Source organism: Trichechus manatus, unplaced genomic scaffold (assembly GCF_000243295.1).
Source record: "Trichechus manatus latirostris isolate Lorelei unplaced genomic scaffold, TriManLat1.0 scaffold00023, whole genome shotgun sequence".
Classification (NCBI taxonomy): domain Eukaryota; kingdom Metazoa; phylum Chordata; class Mammalia; order Sirenia; family Trichechidae; genus Trichechus; species Trichechus manatus.
Window position 1 is genome coordinate 14331231 of NW_004443959.1, and position 16734 is coordinate 14347964.

Consider the following 16734-nt stretch of genomic DNA (forward strand, 5'->3'; position numbering starts at 1 on the left):
ATATTCTTCTAGGTGGATGTAATTATCCCTATTTGCACATGAAGAATCTGAGTTTACAAAGGTTAAACATGACTTGACCAAGGTAACACAGTGCATTAGGTGGTAAATCCAGGATGAAGGGTCTGATTTCCACACTAGAAATCTAGTTTAATGATGGAGATCTGGGATAAGAACTACATCTTTTTTTTTTTTTTTTAATTAAATGATAGTAAGATTTATTTAAGGAGCCCGTGTGGCACGGTGGTTAAGCGTTCCACTGCTAACCAAAAGGTCGGCGTTTCGAATCCACCAGCCGCTCCTTGGAAACTCTATGGGGCAGTTCTGCTCTGTCCTACAGGGTCTATATGAGTTGGAATTGACTCAACAGCAACTTTTTTTTTCATTTAAGATTCATTTCACTAAAATCTTGAATTTGTGCAGTGCTCGTCATATTTTACTCATTTAATTTCCCAACAAAATTTTTGGTCGATGGTATTAACACATTTTATAGGTGGGAAAAATAGAGAGCTCATATATGATCAAATAGTTAATGCTTGGGTCAGAATCTGCATCATAGTCTCCTGATGCCCAGTTCAGTAACTTTTGCTCTAGCACATACAAGATCTACCATCTGGTAGGAACGGGATTTTAATACAGCATACTCACACGAATATTTTTGGAGAAACTTAACTATGCTTTATTTCTAGCAATATAGAGTAGAATAACAGCTATTAAAATAAAAAAGATACAGCATTGTTCAGAATAGAAGAAACTACGTATTTATGAGATGCATATTTATTTATATTACATGTATCACATCTTTAATATGAATAATTTTCTATGTTAGTTGACTCTTTTAGGGTTGCTTAGAAAAATCACCGCCAAAAAATCAATCCTGAAGCACACCACATAGGGTCTGCTTGCACACGTAAGAAGCACTTGATTGTAAATAATATCTGAAAGTGAGAACATCTACTGATTTTTGATTTGGGCCTCAGATCTCAAGCCACCTTCTATGTTCTCTGTTCTGTTTCAATATGTACGGCTTGTCCCTTTTGGTAGGCAATTATAGGGTCTCGTGCGGGATCTTGGAATAAGCTGCTGAACTAGACAACAGTCTGAGCTGGCCCTGCTTTGCCCCCGGATCCTCTCAAAGTGAAGTCCATTTTCATGTGATATTATATCAAAAAGAAGCTCGATTGCATTTATATAGCTTGGCCTTATATGGGTCACATGCCTTCCTACACACTTCCTTAATCCTTACAACAATTTGTGTAATTGATATTACTAATTATAAATGAAGAAACTGAGACTCATATGTGGGATTAGGTTCTATCTCTGACTGGTTTCAAAGTCCATAGTTCCCCACAATAAATTAGACTGCTTATCTTCCTGGACATATTAGAGGTTTTTTTCAGGAAAATCTGTTTATTTTTAGTTTTTATGAGAATATTACACACACACATACATATACATACATATATATGTATTTTTTTTTTCTGGAACCAGGACTATTAAACACATCTACAATCTAACTTTTCCACCTTGTTTCCAAACAAAACGTCACTTCCCATGCCAATCTTTTCTTTGGGTTTGCACTTTGCATTTTCATTGCGCATGCAGGCGCACTGCACACACACACACACACACACACACATACACACGCACACATTTTTATTCCAAAAAGTAAGACTAACACTGTCCTGGCATCTCATGTTCTCATCCTAGATGCAGATATTTCTCGAGCTCTCCCTCTGTGTCTGTGGCCTGCAGCCTGCAGCTGCTCTCGAGGTACAATTGACATTCATTACATTTCCTCTTCACCACCCATTCTGGATTTTTCTTACCCTGGTCAGTGTTTTGAGGCGTTTGGTTTGCTTCTTTGGAAGGGTGAACCAGATCTTCATCCCTTCAGGATGAGAGCCCTTAGCTGTCTTGCCTTTGGCAGGCTGCAGTGCCAGCCTGCCCATTTATTACTGGGCACGGGAACACTGAGGGGGGCTCTAGTGCACCTCCAGGGCTCCGTAGCTATTCTTGCTTGCCTCACAGGATAGCAGTCATCTTAGTACTCACTCAGGGTTGATTACATTAATAACACTTTTCTGGTCTCCTGGCTCACTGGCATGAGGAGACCAGAGTGGATAGAATGTAGATAAAACTTACATTTCAGTGGAATCCCCAGTGAAGACATTCTTCACTTAGAATCCTGGGCTTCTACCCAAGTAGAGCTTAAGGTTACAGAAAAGGGAAATACACATTCCATAAGTGGGTCAATGAGAGTGACAGCGAGATGAATCAAATATACCTCCAAGTTTTAGCTGCCATATGCTTATAGTCTGACTATTGGGGACTTATTACTTCTATATCAGTCATTGGTTCGGCACATTTACTGCATTCTGGGGGACGGTTCCTAAACATCACCTAAACTACCGTAACTAAGCCTTGAACCAACCATTACCTCCTTCTATCAGGTTGGCTGCTTCTGTATGATGGACTACATGGGAAGACCTGTGGTCACGTGCCCATTGATTTGCCTATTTGCTTGTAAAATGGCTTCTGTTGGTCCGGAGCAAGGTTTCATGTAATTAACCAGCTGCCAACTGGCTCTCTGGTCTCAAGGAGCAAACACTGAGGTTCAGCATCACTGTCTGTTGCTGGGCATTCCGCTGTGGCAGTTGCTAGACTGGCTGTGGTGAAAAGGGGCCTGTAGACATTAAGTGTTGCTGATGACATCAAAGGGCCACTGAATCAGCTGATCGTTGAACCTACTTGTAAATATAACCTGTTGTGAGTTAAAATATTTTCTTATTTATAAAGCCAGTTTTAGTAGAGGATAGAGTTGAGGAAAGTAGTTACTGGTGGCCAAAGACAATCTAATTGATTAATCATATCACAAATGACACTTTAAGCCAGCTGTCGCATTGAATCCAATGTATAGGAAGGGGCTGCCTAAAAATCAGACACGGGTATAAAACCGGTCATTATACCTGACCTCATTGTTTCTACTGTAGTTTTTTGAAGACATCATCAGCATACTTGGTACTGGACATTTTCTTACTTATCTTGATATTTTTTCAGTGGCAGTAGCTGAATGAAAGGGTGAACCTCATCCTGCTGTTTCACAGATGTGCTATAGACATCAAAGATTGGAAGACAATACCTTAAACAGTGATTCCCAGAACTTCTACTGTGTACTGGTTATGTCAGAAAAACCATGTGCTTGTTAAAAAGAGATTCCCTGCCCTACTTCAGAGCAACTAATTAATAACTTCTGAGGGTAAAGCTTACAACAACCAACAACCCTTTGCCGTCTAGCAGATTCCAACTCACAGCGACCCTATAGGATAGAGTAGAATTGCCCCCGTGGGGTTTCCAACGAGCCGCTGTTGGATTCGAACTGAGAACATTTTGGCTAGCAGCCAAGCTCTTAACCACTCCACCACCAGGGCTCTATATTTTCAACAAGCACTCTGGATAATTTTTATTCACTGCCAAGACTGTGAACAAATGGCCTAGAGAAAATGGCTTAGATCAAAGCCAGAGCAAGAGCCTCCCAATTTTGCTATTTGGGGTGAAAAAGTCCTCTCCATTAACCCAGGATTACAATTTCACTGGTCTATTTGTACTGTCTACTGTTGAACTAGAAAGAGCAATAGCTTGATGGTCAGGAGAAATGGTTACACTCTTAACTCCACCAGTCTCTACCACTGTTTAACCTTGGAGGAATCATTTCTTTTGGGGCATCAGATTTCTCATCTGGCAAGTAAGAGGGAGAAGATTACACAAGATTATGTATAAGGTCCTTTCTTGTTATGAAATTCTAAAATTCAATGACATCAACCTTAGGGAATGAATTCAAACTTATTTTGTATCCTTAGGCAGATTTATTTAAAGCTATTTTAATTCACTGATTTTGACTTTCTATTCCCAGAATGACATTTTTATGGGTAAGCAGGAGGGCAGTGGGAAGGATGTGCTTAGCACTAAATGTTCCCCTAGAGATACTAATCAGTGGGAATCCATCTATGAGTTAAAAGCCTTCTTTCTGAAATAGAAGGGTCACATCTTGGAAAGAAATCAACATGATTTTCTGGTGTACAGCTACATGTCATAGTTGAAAAGTTGTCCACCAAGTGAAATTTTGCCTGACTTAGAGTTTCCATTTGTAGAACTCAGGTAATTTAAAAGTAGATTCTACAAAATATATTACAAAATGTATTTGTGTACTCAAATTATCATATAAGATGCTCAATGTTATTCAAGCTAATAGGAAGTTATCACCTTATGAGCAATATCTATGGTCCTATAGGAATCTCTCGTCTAGTCTACGATATGTGATTTGGGAGGATTCCGCTTAGACCATAAATATTTGCTTCCAACCTTCAAAGTCTTATGTGAAAATCCGTCCTGTTTTCCTGCTTCAGTCAAATCCCTGGCGTCAAAAATTCTGTAACCTCAGTGTCTATAAAAACAAACCTACCAAAGTGTTGGGATTGCTTTTCTTGAAATCATCATTCCCTCCCTCAGGCCCAGCAGTAGGTAATAAAGTCTAAAAGTCTTACAATGAAACACTGTGATGAGATAAATTCCAGCAATTTATACAGTACTCCAGCCCTCACTGTGCTGATGGACCAAACATTCTGTCTGATATTGCCCATAACAGCCTAACCGTCCAATCAAACTTTGCATATTTTATGTCTTCCATTCTCTTCCATCCTTCTTTTTGGACATTTCCATTAACAAATTAAGTTACAAAATCAGTTTCCCTTCCATCCTTAAAAGCTCCTTAGCTTTTAAAGACTAACTTAGTTTAGCAACATTCACAAAAGGCTTGGGTCCTGTGTGTGTCTTTGCATCTTTAAGATGAAAAGATGCACAAAGCTGAGCCGACATCCAGCAGGAAACCCATGCCATTTGCCGTTCAGGTGAACAGCTCCGGGATGTAATTGTGCATAATCTGCATGGACAAAATCTTTGATCTTCCACCACTTAATTCTCATTAACAATTCCAGGAATTGCAAATTCCCTATTCTCTCTGCTGAAAAGATGCTCCTTAACCTTCAGCACTCCTAAACTCACTCCATTCAAATGTTGTCTCTTCATCACACATTTTAAGGACTTTGAATGGCCTTCCCCTTTCTGTCAGTAGGCATAAAGAGATGTATATGCGTTACAGCAGTAACACATATCCTTCACACTCAGTAGTGTAGGTTAATGTAAGGGCTTTCTGACCAGTGGAAGGTGTGAATTCATAACAAGATCTGGTGCAGGCAGGCTTTAACAGCTTGTCAAATGTGTTAGTGGAAGATAATGAATTCAAGTCTAGTTGTGGGATTTTTCTCTGGTTTTCAGGTTTATTAACAAGGGTGATATAGATATAGGAGACACCTGGAAAAAATAAAAATTAAAAAGCATGTTTTGCTAAGGTCTGGAATGGAATTGTCTTTCGCTAAGGCTGAATTGACTGTTGAAGAACGAGGTCTGTATAAGACCCTTCTCTCTCCTACAAAATTAATCAGCCTTCATTTTCACCCACTCCAAACTCAGTGAACAATAACTCCAAACTAGCCGTCTTGAAATTCTGTTCCCTTTGCTGTCGAGTCGATTCCGACACATAGCGACCCTATAGGACAGAGTAGAACTGCTCCACAGAGTTTCCAAGGATTGGCTGACAGATTTGAACTGCTGACCTTTTGGTTAGCAGTGTAGCTCTTAACCACTGAGCCACCAGGGCTCCATTTTGAAATAGAGGCATAATTTTATTAGATACCTTATCTGTGCTGTCCACTATGGTAGCCGCTAGTCACAGATGATTACTGAACACTTGAAATGTGGCTAGTCCAAACTGAAATGGCTGTAAGGGTAAAATACACACAGATTTTGAATAGTACAAAAATATATAAAAATATATCCTTGGTATTTTTATGTTAATTACACATTGAAAGGATATTAATATTTTAGATATACTGGGTTAACCCGCCCCTTGCCATTGAGTCGATTCTGACTTATAAACGATATATTATTTAAATTAATTTTACCTGTTTCTTTTTACTTTTGTTAATGTAGTTACTAGAAAACTTAAAATTGAATGCATGGCTCATACTGTATTTCTATTGGACAGTGCTGTCTGAGGTCATTCTGACCTAACCTGAACACAGAATAAATAAATTCTTTTTTTCAGGTGATCAAGTGGTTTATTTTATATATAGTCATGTGTCACTTAACATCCACGATACTTTCTGTGAAATAGGACATTATGTGATTTGGACATCGTGCAAACACCATATTATATACAGGCATGTTACGAATGTCTGACTTATGGACAATTTGTACTTAAGAACAGCCTGCCATAAAGCGTATCAAAATTTTGAGTTAAATACATACAAGGATTTGTAATAATGAATGCACGCAGTACTTAGTTTCACTCATGAAAACATTATGAGATTTGGAAGTATTTCTTAAGTGTTACCTCTGCTATGTCCCCTTCTCTGATCAGGATTTCTGAACTTTATTATAACCTTTTGGGACCTCGGACATATAAGCAGTCGGACATTGCCTTAACGGACGTTACATGGCACATGATTTTATTTCATTTTTTTAAAATTCTATTTTCTGAAGCGATTTTAGATGGTTGTTAACTAATTTTTTCATAGGTCTTTAGTCCTAATAGCATATGCTAGATTTTATATTTAAATTCATATTAAAACATATACTACACTCTAAAAATTTCCTGGAGTTAAAAAATAAACCCCAAACCAAACCCATTGCCATCAATTCAATTTTGACTCATAGCAACCCCACAGGACAGGGTAGAACAGCCCCATATGGTTTTCAAGGCTGTAATCTTTCTGGAAGCAGACTGTCACATCTTTATCCCAGGGAGCGGCTGGTGGGTTTGGACCACCAACCTTTTGATTAGCAGCCGAGCTCTTAACCACTGTGCCACCAGGGCTCCTGAAGTAGAGTTAGGCAGTATAAATTTGGAGAAATCAACTATTTTCTAATCTATTCCAAGCAGACTTGAGCTGTAAGTTTTATTGCAGCAATTGTCAAAAGAAGAAGAAAAATATTTATACCTATACTTCATTAGAGATTATTTGAAAGACAAGTGTTTCAGTACTAAAAATGAATATCAACTAACAAAATCTTGCTCAGTCTCTTTACCTTTACCCCATTCCATTTCTTTTCTCCAAAGGCAAGCTCAACATTTGGTTTATATTATACTCACGTAAAATTATTTTTATTGTATATGGCTTTGTAAGTGTTCTTAGGGTATTCTTGGATATGTATGTACTGTCTCTTAAACCAGTTTGTAAAATTTTTCAAGATAAAGTCCAGGATGAATAGGCCTTCAATCTCAGAACCTTGCTTCTCACATTGATCAATAAACTGTACTCATTTATTCTCTTACCTGGGCTTTGTGACTAAAAATCTGGCTTTGCTACCTACATGCTATGCAACCTTGAGCTAATCAACTGATTTCTCTGTGTCTCAGCATTATCATCTGTAACACACACAAAAAAAATCTATCAGAAAGATAAAGATTATCTCTCAGAGCTTGTGTGAAGCTCAAAGTGAAAGAAGTGAAATGTCTAATCTGTACAGCCCTCAACACCTGAGAAGAATCGGTGTCAAAGTAGCCCTTCTCTACTTTGCCTCTCAGCTTCCAAGGCTCAGTCCACACCTATAGGTCTTCCTGGGAGCTCTCTCTCAGGTTAACTCCTTGCTCTTCATATCAACCGCCTACCAAGTGTTGGGCACCATGCCAGGTATGATGGGAAACAGAGGGATGTGGAAGGCATGACTCTGCTCGGCCGCTGGTAGGGGTGGGTACCTTGGACAAAGATACACAAGACAGAAAGATGTGAAACAATATGTCACATGGCTGAATAATCATGAGCTAATAAAATATATGATAAAGGTCTTAATGATATAAGTTGTTACTGATATCAAAGTAGAACACTTGAGAAAATCCATTGCTGTTGAGTTGATTCCAACTCATAATGCCCCTATAGGATCGAGTAGATCTGCCTCATAGGGTTTCCAAGGAGCAGCTGGTGGATTCGAACTGCCCACCTTTTGGTTAGCAGCTGTATCACTTAACCACTAGGTCACCAGAGTTCTGAGTACTTGAAAGGATTTGTATATATATAAATATGGCTTTCTTTCTTATCACAGAATTGGTGTAATCATGAGACCAAACTAACTTTTTTCTGTATTTTACAGAGTATAGAATTTATTGATATTGATGATGGCGAGCTCAGATAGATTTCCAGGTATTTGACCTTTATTGCAGCACAGAGGAAGGGGTATAACCTCAAGGAAATTACCCTGAAGCTAGGCAGTAGAAATTCAAGGATTCAAAGAATCCTTGCCTATGTCTTAGGAACTGCGACAGACCCTGGGATTACAAAGGTGACTAAGATATAGAGAGCCTACATGATGGTGGAAATACATTTGCTATATGGTGAGTATATAAAAGAGAAAATTCAAATTGTAGCATAATAGAAACATGGAATAGAATAGAATACATTACGTATATATGGTATATCATTTTATTTTATAAAGAAGGTATCATCCCAGATCACAGACCGCTAATCAAAAAAGGTCAAGAGTCAAATGAATAGCCACTTGGAAACAAAAATTAAGATTCTCAACTTAAATCATACATTCAGATAAATTAAGGATAGATTGATAATTAAATTTAAATAATGGAATTAACAAAGTGGTAGAAGAAAAAAAATAGGAAAATACATATAAAACCCTGGTATTGGGAGCACTTTCTCATGGGATACCAAAATCAAAAATCATAAAAGAAAAAACTTGAGAGTATTGAAGTCATAAATTCAATAATTTTTCAGCAAGTCAAAATCTAATACAAATAATAATGCTTATGATTTTTTGGATATTTCCCATTATGTAGAATACAATCCTAACTCTTTAGTGTGGCATTAAAAACGCTCCTCAAGGAAAGTCAGCACCACTGGACTAAGCCAAAAGCTAAGAAGTTTCCTGACTACAACCAAACACTTTGAGGGACAGTGTATCGGGGACAGTGGTCTGGGGACCATGATTTCAGGAGACAACTAGGTCAATAGGCATAACGAAGTTTATTAAGAAAATGTTCTGCATCTCAGTTGGGTGAGTGGTGTCTGGGGTCTTAAAAGCTAGCGAGTGGTCATCTAAGATGCATCAATTGGTCCCAACCCACCTGGAGCAAAGGAGAATGAAGAACACCAAAGACACAAGGACAATATTAGCCCAAGAGACAAAAGGGGCCACATAAACCAGAGACTCCATCAGCCTGACACCAGAAGAACTAGATGGTGCCCAGCTACCACCAATGACCCAGCTGACAGGGAACACAACAGAGAGTCCCTGACGAGCAAGAGAAAAGTGGGGTGCAGAATTCAAATTCTACTAAATAGAGCAGACTTTATGGTCTGACTGAGACTGTAGGAACCCCAGAAGACACAGCCCTCAGACTCTTTGTTAGCCCAAAACTAAAACCACTCCCGAGGCCAACTCTTCAGACAAAGAATAGACTGGACTATAAGACATAAAATGAAGAGTGTGCTTCTTAGTTCAAATAGATACATAAGACTAAATGGGCAGCTCCTGTCTGGAGGTGAGATGAGAAGGCAGAAAGGAATAGGAGCTGGTTGAATGGACACGGGAAATTCAGGGTGGAAAGGAGGAACATGCAGTCACATTATAGGAAAAGCAACTAGGGTCACATAATAATGTGTGTATAAATTTTTGTATGAGAAACTAACTTGAGCTGTAAACTTTCACCTAAAGCACACACAAAAAAAGAGACTCTCCTCAGTTTGGCTTCAATCTATCTTCCTAATTACGTGTTTTACCAGTTACCACTTTCCCTCCCACTTCCTGCCATATGATCTAACCTCCCTGGGATACTCACCGTTTTTCAAATACATCATATTTATTTCTTAAAATTTTCTCATTGCTCACATTGGTGCCTCTATTTTTCCTTCAAATGGGGGAAGTTCTATTACTCTATTAAAGACCATCTTAAATGTCATTTTCTGAAACTTCTTTGTCTCTTTTATTGCTTCCCATCTTACCCAACAAGTAGAATTAATGCTCCATTCTTTCTAGTTCCACAGCACTTTAGTTATTTAGCTAGTTTAGCTCAGCTTTCAATGTATTCTTTTGTGCTGCTAGACCTCCTGAACCCTGAGGGCAGGGAAGATTATGCCTCACTGGTCATTCTCTCTCCTCTTCCTAACTCCCTAAAACTAGCAGAGTCTAGTACTTAGTCAAAGTCAGTAAATTTTTGCTGAATTGATACCGAGTAAATAAGTACAATAAATGACCTAAAGAAGTCACCTTTTAAACAAACTTCATTTGAAAATGAAGAACTTAGACGTTCCACATAAGGAGTTTTCTTTCTTTCCTTTTTTTTACAGCTGAGAGTGTAAGAGTATTACCCAAAAACCGGCCACCCAGGTAGCCACTCTCCTGGTTTAACATCTTCTGGCCTCCCTGCGATATCTACCACAGTCAGCTTCCTCCAGTATGCTTGAGGAAATGGAAAAAAGAGGTTGGTGTGATTTTGAGGCTATCAGTCCTCCCAACTTGGCCTCCAGTCTCTGGTCCCATTGTTGGAAACTTCCACTTTCCTTTCTTCCCCAAAGCACAATGTACACAAGGCTATTATGTGTGCTAGACTCTTCTGAAGGGTTCAGTTTTGATACAGTGCAGAATAGGAAAATTAAAAAATCAATATTAGTGTTAATAGAATGATGAAGCAGAATTCTCCCATTATTTTGGATTATGGCTATAAGCTCCAATGCTCAAGAAAACGGACATTAAGTATCCCCAGGCTCTAAAAAGAATGCCAAGAATCTAGTAACCACCCCCTCATATGTATAGTAAGAGGTGACTGAACCCATGAGGGATCCTCATACTCCACCAAGTCGAATAAGCGCAAGACTAAGAATTCAGAAAGAATTACATAAAGTAGGGAAATCTGACTTAGGGGCACAATCTTGTGACATATTACTGTCAACAAGATGCATACCTGTTACCCGTTGCCTTCAAGTTGATTCCTACTCATAGCGACCCTATAGCACAGAGTAGAACTGCCCCACAGGGTTTCCAAGGAGTGGCTAGTGGATTTGAACTGTGACCTTTCGGTTAGCAGCCCAAAGTTTAACCACTGCGCCACCAGGGCTCTGTCAACAAGATAGGTGGCTCTAATAGAACCACTTAGAGAGACTGAGAGTATCTAAAGGAAGAGAACGATGACCTCTCATTCTTGGACTGGATACCAGAGGCGTAACTAAGGTATAGCAGGTACGGTGCGTGCCCTCGGTGCCCCTTGAGGAGGGGCACTAAGGAGCAATTTCTATTGGTCAGTGAAATTTCCATCACCAGCTGTGAGAGATCATTCAACTATTTAAAACTAATTACCATAGATGCTATTTTCCATAGATAGGCCCCTGCTGGATACATAGTGTAGTGTGGAAACTCATGGACCCATCTTGTGTTGCTATTGGAGTGGAAGTGGTGACAGTGTATAGAGAATTGATGGCATTAATGGCCCAATGTTTCACCTCTTCCTATGGCCATGCTTTGCCATGGAATTTTATAGTGTCCTCTCTCTCTGATTCTGGACTTGGCCATGTAATTTGCTTTCACCAATGAGGTGTTAGAAGTCATAAGGTCAGCAGAGGCTATTCTTGCATCTTTATCACTGCCAGGAGAGCAAGTCTGGAGGTGAGAGACATGATATCCAGTCATCTCCATTGCTTTAACTGACAGCTACCCAACGGCCAGCCATGTAACTAAGCCAATCTGTGAGCAGAACTTCCCAGCCAAGGCTTAGGAAAATTATAACTTGCAGACTAATGAACAAAATAAATGCATATTGTCCTAAGCCAATGAGATTGGAATAGCTTGTTAGTCAGGTTGATTGTGGCAATAGATAACTGAAACAGAATCTTTGCAAGTTTTGACACATTTCCTTGGAGTTTGGTGGCATATATGAACATTGTTGTTGTTAGGTGCCATCCAGTCAGTTCTGAGTCATAGCGACCCTATAGGATAAAGCAAAACTGCCCCATAGGGTTTCCAAGGAGCAGCTGGTGGATTTGAACTGCTGAATCTTTGGTTAGCAGCTGAACTCTTAAGGAGACTAGCAAATGTCTCTCTTCTGGAGAATTTCTAAAGCAAGCCAGCTGGAGGAGCCCAAGACTTCAGGCTGAAGAGAGAGGGCTGTAGGAGGCAGTCTATACTGCTACGTTTGTCATGGTGAGGCTTTGTGGATTTCCTGTGAGCCAGGAAGGCTTTACGGAAAGGAGTGTTAGTGGAGGATGCTTTCACATTACTGACGGTTTCTTCCAGTGCTCTGTAGGTGAGATACTCCTGGCTTCTCTCAACACCTAGGGATAGCCTCAGTTCAGTGCTGCCGTGACTGGGTTGGTAGCAAGCCTAGTGTGCTCCCTTTTGTTACTTGCTAGGTTCTGTCGAGTGTTTCGACTCATAGAGACCCTATACATAACAGAACAAAACACTGCCGGGTCCTGCGCCATCCTCACAATTGTTGTTATGCTTTAGCCCATTGTTGTGGCCACTGTGTCAGTCCATCTTGATGAGGAGCTTCCTCTTTTTCACTGACCGTCTTCTTTACCAAGCATGATGTCCTTCTCCAGGGACTGATCCCTCCTGATAACACGTCCAAAGTATGTGAGACATAGTCTAGCCATCCTCGCTTCTAAGGAGCATTCTGGCTGTACTAACTCCAAGATAGAGTTGTTCATTCTTCTGACTGTCTCTTCAAATATGCTATACATCCATTTCGCCTTTTTTGGTAATAATGGTGATATTTTACCCCGCCCTTTTTTTTTCATTTCTCAATTTTTTCAGGACCTGGGCAGGGAAGAAGGATGTTATTGACTTGGAAATTCATCAGGTAGTTGGTCTTGCCCTGCATGTAAGCAAGAGGTGCTAGTATGAGGAAATTCTAGTAGTCATCTAGGATGTGTAGCCAGGAGCAGGAGCTGAGGGGATATGAGTGCTCAGCTGGTAAATGCATCATCCTCTTCTGGGAGCTCTGAAGAGTGAAGCCCACCTCAGGCCCTCCCAAACACCCCCATCTGCTGCCTGGGAAGGACCTAGATTCTGAACGCCTGCTCCTCAGAGGACATCTGTGGCCAGCCAGTGCTAGCAAGGGCAGTTAAGGAAAAAAAATATTTTGCCCCTTTTTTAATAAGCTCTTTTGCCACGCTCCTGCAGTGGGAGAGGCAGAAGGAAGGTGAAAGAATCAGCACCCCCTCCCATAAAGGGCCTGGACCAAGGGACAGGTGGAGATGAGGAGAGGGACTTGGTTGTGAAAGTAAAGCTTTAATTGAGCCTGGAGTGGATTTTCTGATAACTAAGTCTTTGTTGCTGAAAGGAGATGGTACATATAATTGAAAGTGACTGAAAAGGTATGGTGTCTTCTAAGATATTGTCAGGGTGTAGGAAAAAGCAAATATTTGATATTTATATCACATCAAATCCAGATGGTAAATAATACCACTTACACTAGATATTCCTGATGCTAAACATACGTCATCCATTCCCTGCCACCGATATTGTGTTATAGAAATAAACTTCCATCACTCTTGGGCCCCTCTCTTTCCAGACATTGGCCCCGCCCCACTTTCCACAAATCCCTTAGGACTCCCAATATGGCGCTCTTGAACTGACTTAGGATAGCTACCAAAGGCTGTTATTTTATTATACAGAACAGTGTAGCTCCTTGTCTTGGCTCATCACAGTGCTTTCAAAAAAATAAAAAAAGCAATTCTCTCCCTAGGTAAAACGCTTGTGGCCTTCCAGAGTAAGGGGTCAAACTGCAGCCATCTTTTAAGATCATAACTCTTGTCTTCCTGTTATAGGAGGATCACTCACAACTCAGTATAATAAGAGGCACTAACTCACGTTACCAGGCAATACCGGGGGAACTGGGGGAGGCTGAGTTTTGGGGGAAATAAAACCATATGCCTGAATAACAAGGAAGGAGATCTTTCTCATTTTTGAAAAGAAATGAGTATTTCCAGATACAAGATCTGATCACATGAGTGCCTGAATAACAGAAATTACGCATTTTGTTTACAATTCCCGAAAAGTTTTTACCAGCAAATAGGTAAGGAGGGGAATATTTTTAACTTAAAAAAGCCCTTGCGTTGATGTCTCCTTCTGCTGCCCTCCCTTCCCGCCTCCCCGCCCCCACAACCGCCATCACAGAGTAAAATGTTGAATGGTAAAGATTTAAAACAATATTGGAGTCCCTGGGTGGTACAAACAGCTAATATTCTTGGCTGCTAACCTAAAGATTAGAGGTTGGAGCCCACCCAGAGGGCTTGGAAGAAAGGCCTGGCAATCTACATCCAAAACAATCAGCCATTGAGAACCCTGTGGAGCACAGTTCCATTCTGACACACCTGGGAACACCATGAGTCAGAATCCACTTGATGGCAACTGGCATTAAAAAAGTATTACTTGCCCAAATAATTTTCTTATATTGGACTTTTCTCAGTTCTTAAAATCTAACTAATGGAAACTTTTTAAAATTACTGTCATGTTCAACCTTTTCAAATGAAGGATTTGACTTTCAGTGATAAGTCAACATTTCATCATTAAGATTGAACACCATGTCCTTAGTTTCGTTATCTGTCAAAGAAGCAAGCCAGCTTTTCTCTTTCTTTTTCCATTTTTGTACTTCAGTATAACGAAGGACATGTTCATTTGTAAATATTAACACTTGAGACTATAAAGATACACAGATCAGGAAAATTTCAAGAAACTTACTTCATAAAAAGCAGACTGCAAATATGCAACGAATAATAAAAAATGCAAACAGCTTTCCCTGTAACCTGATGGAAAGGTGCCTGCAGTAAATTATTTATCTAGCTCTCATTGGTATATTGTCATACCACAGATCAGTGACGCTGCAGTGCCACTGAACTCATTGGTGGCTTGTATTACCAGATCATATTTCTCAAAATCCGTATTGCCAAACAAAAATTTAAACACACTCCATTAGTAAGCATGCATTCCAATACCGAAAACACACGCCATCAATAAATAAATAAATAAATAAATAAATAAATAAGGAGAAAAAACGTAGTAACAAAAGGGCTAGGATGGCAATGAGCACTGTCCTGCCAAGCGCTTCCTGCTTGTTTCCTTAGACAGTAGGCTACAGAGCAAAAAGTCTTTCCAAATGAGTCTCATATGTCCCACAGGGGAAAAGACTCATTCTATATCTTACCTTTCCATACCGCACACACCATGGACTTATTACCTTGGGTTCTCACATTTTGTAACCATTTTCTAGATTTCTTTGCCTGGAATTTATCTGTAGATTAAGGTTGGCAAATAAACATTTGTCCCTGCCTACACTTCCCATGCCTGTGGTGGTTATGAGAACTATTTCCATTTGAGACAGCTGCACCTTCAGAATCCTTCTTGACACAGTGTTTCAGGCAGTGGCTAATAAGCAATAGACACTGGCATTTGCTCCCCTCCCTATCTGTCCCTATGGGAGGATTTTGTTGTTCTCTCCCTCTCCTGAATGCTAGACAAAAATAGCTGTACCCCAGAACCTTAAATGAATTCCTTCTCTCACCATCCGTTCTTTATACCAGAGATATATTTGCTTTACTCTCTTTGAATTGTTCATCTACCTCCTTCTTCCATTTCTTTTCTCCCATCTGTTCATCTTCTTCTCTAGAGTTAGCCTTGAATAATAACGAATTATGTTTTATGCTACAGATAAAATTAATTCCTAATCAATAAAAAGAAAATTTCAATGGCTTCAGTATTTTTCAATATTTTACTATAGAGGAAATATTGTCAGAGAGGACTTTATGCTTGCAGAAATGCTGTACTTACAGATAGAAATGAATATGAATAAAATTAAGTAATTCCTATTCTCCAGCCCGCTTGAGGCCCAAAAATGGAAATTTTTTTCTGGTGTTCTTAAAATATGTACCTGTTAGCAGGCAATGTTTGTTTATTTTCAAAAAGTAATCCCTTATTCCACCTATAAAGGTAAATTCCCAGTGGTAAGAGGCTACAAATCAATCCACACTTGTCTGCTCTACCAGAGACCCAGGTAATTATTCTCTCTTCCATGTGTTCTCTGAGAGGGAGCAGCTACTCTTTCCTTTCTGTTGGCATTTTGTTGGTTTTGAACCAGTACCACCCATCGTTTCTCTGGCTTTTAGTTGCAAAGTTGGCAGTGCCTCTATATAGACCATCTCCCCCTTGAAATTCTTTTATTTTACTGCTGCGTCCATGAATATTGTATGTTCTGCTGTTTGGTCCCCAGACGAAATTTTCATTGACATCAATGAGAATTTCACCTGGGGACTTGTGTAATGATTGGAAAACAAAGGAAAAGAGAAGGAAGGAATTCACATCTCCATGTGGGATCAAAATTGAACTCGCTTAAGATGGACTTTTCAGAAGTTTAAGTGTGCCCACTGTACAATCTGAACACAGATGAGTAATTACTGCAATCTTCTCTCTGTGATAGGTTTGGAGACTGGGGCCTGGGAATGGACTCAGGAATACGACAATGAACCATGTTCTGGGAAATAGCAAAGTGTAGTATAAAGAGCTTGGAATTGAAGTCAGAGGTCTGGGTTGAATGTTAGATCCTTCAATCACCAACTGCACGACCTTAAAAAATCTCTGTGGAATTTTCTTCATTTGCAAAATTGGGATCATAATGCT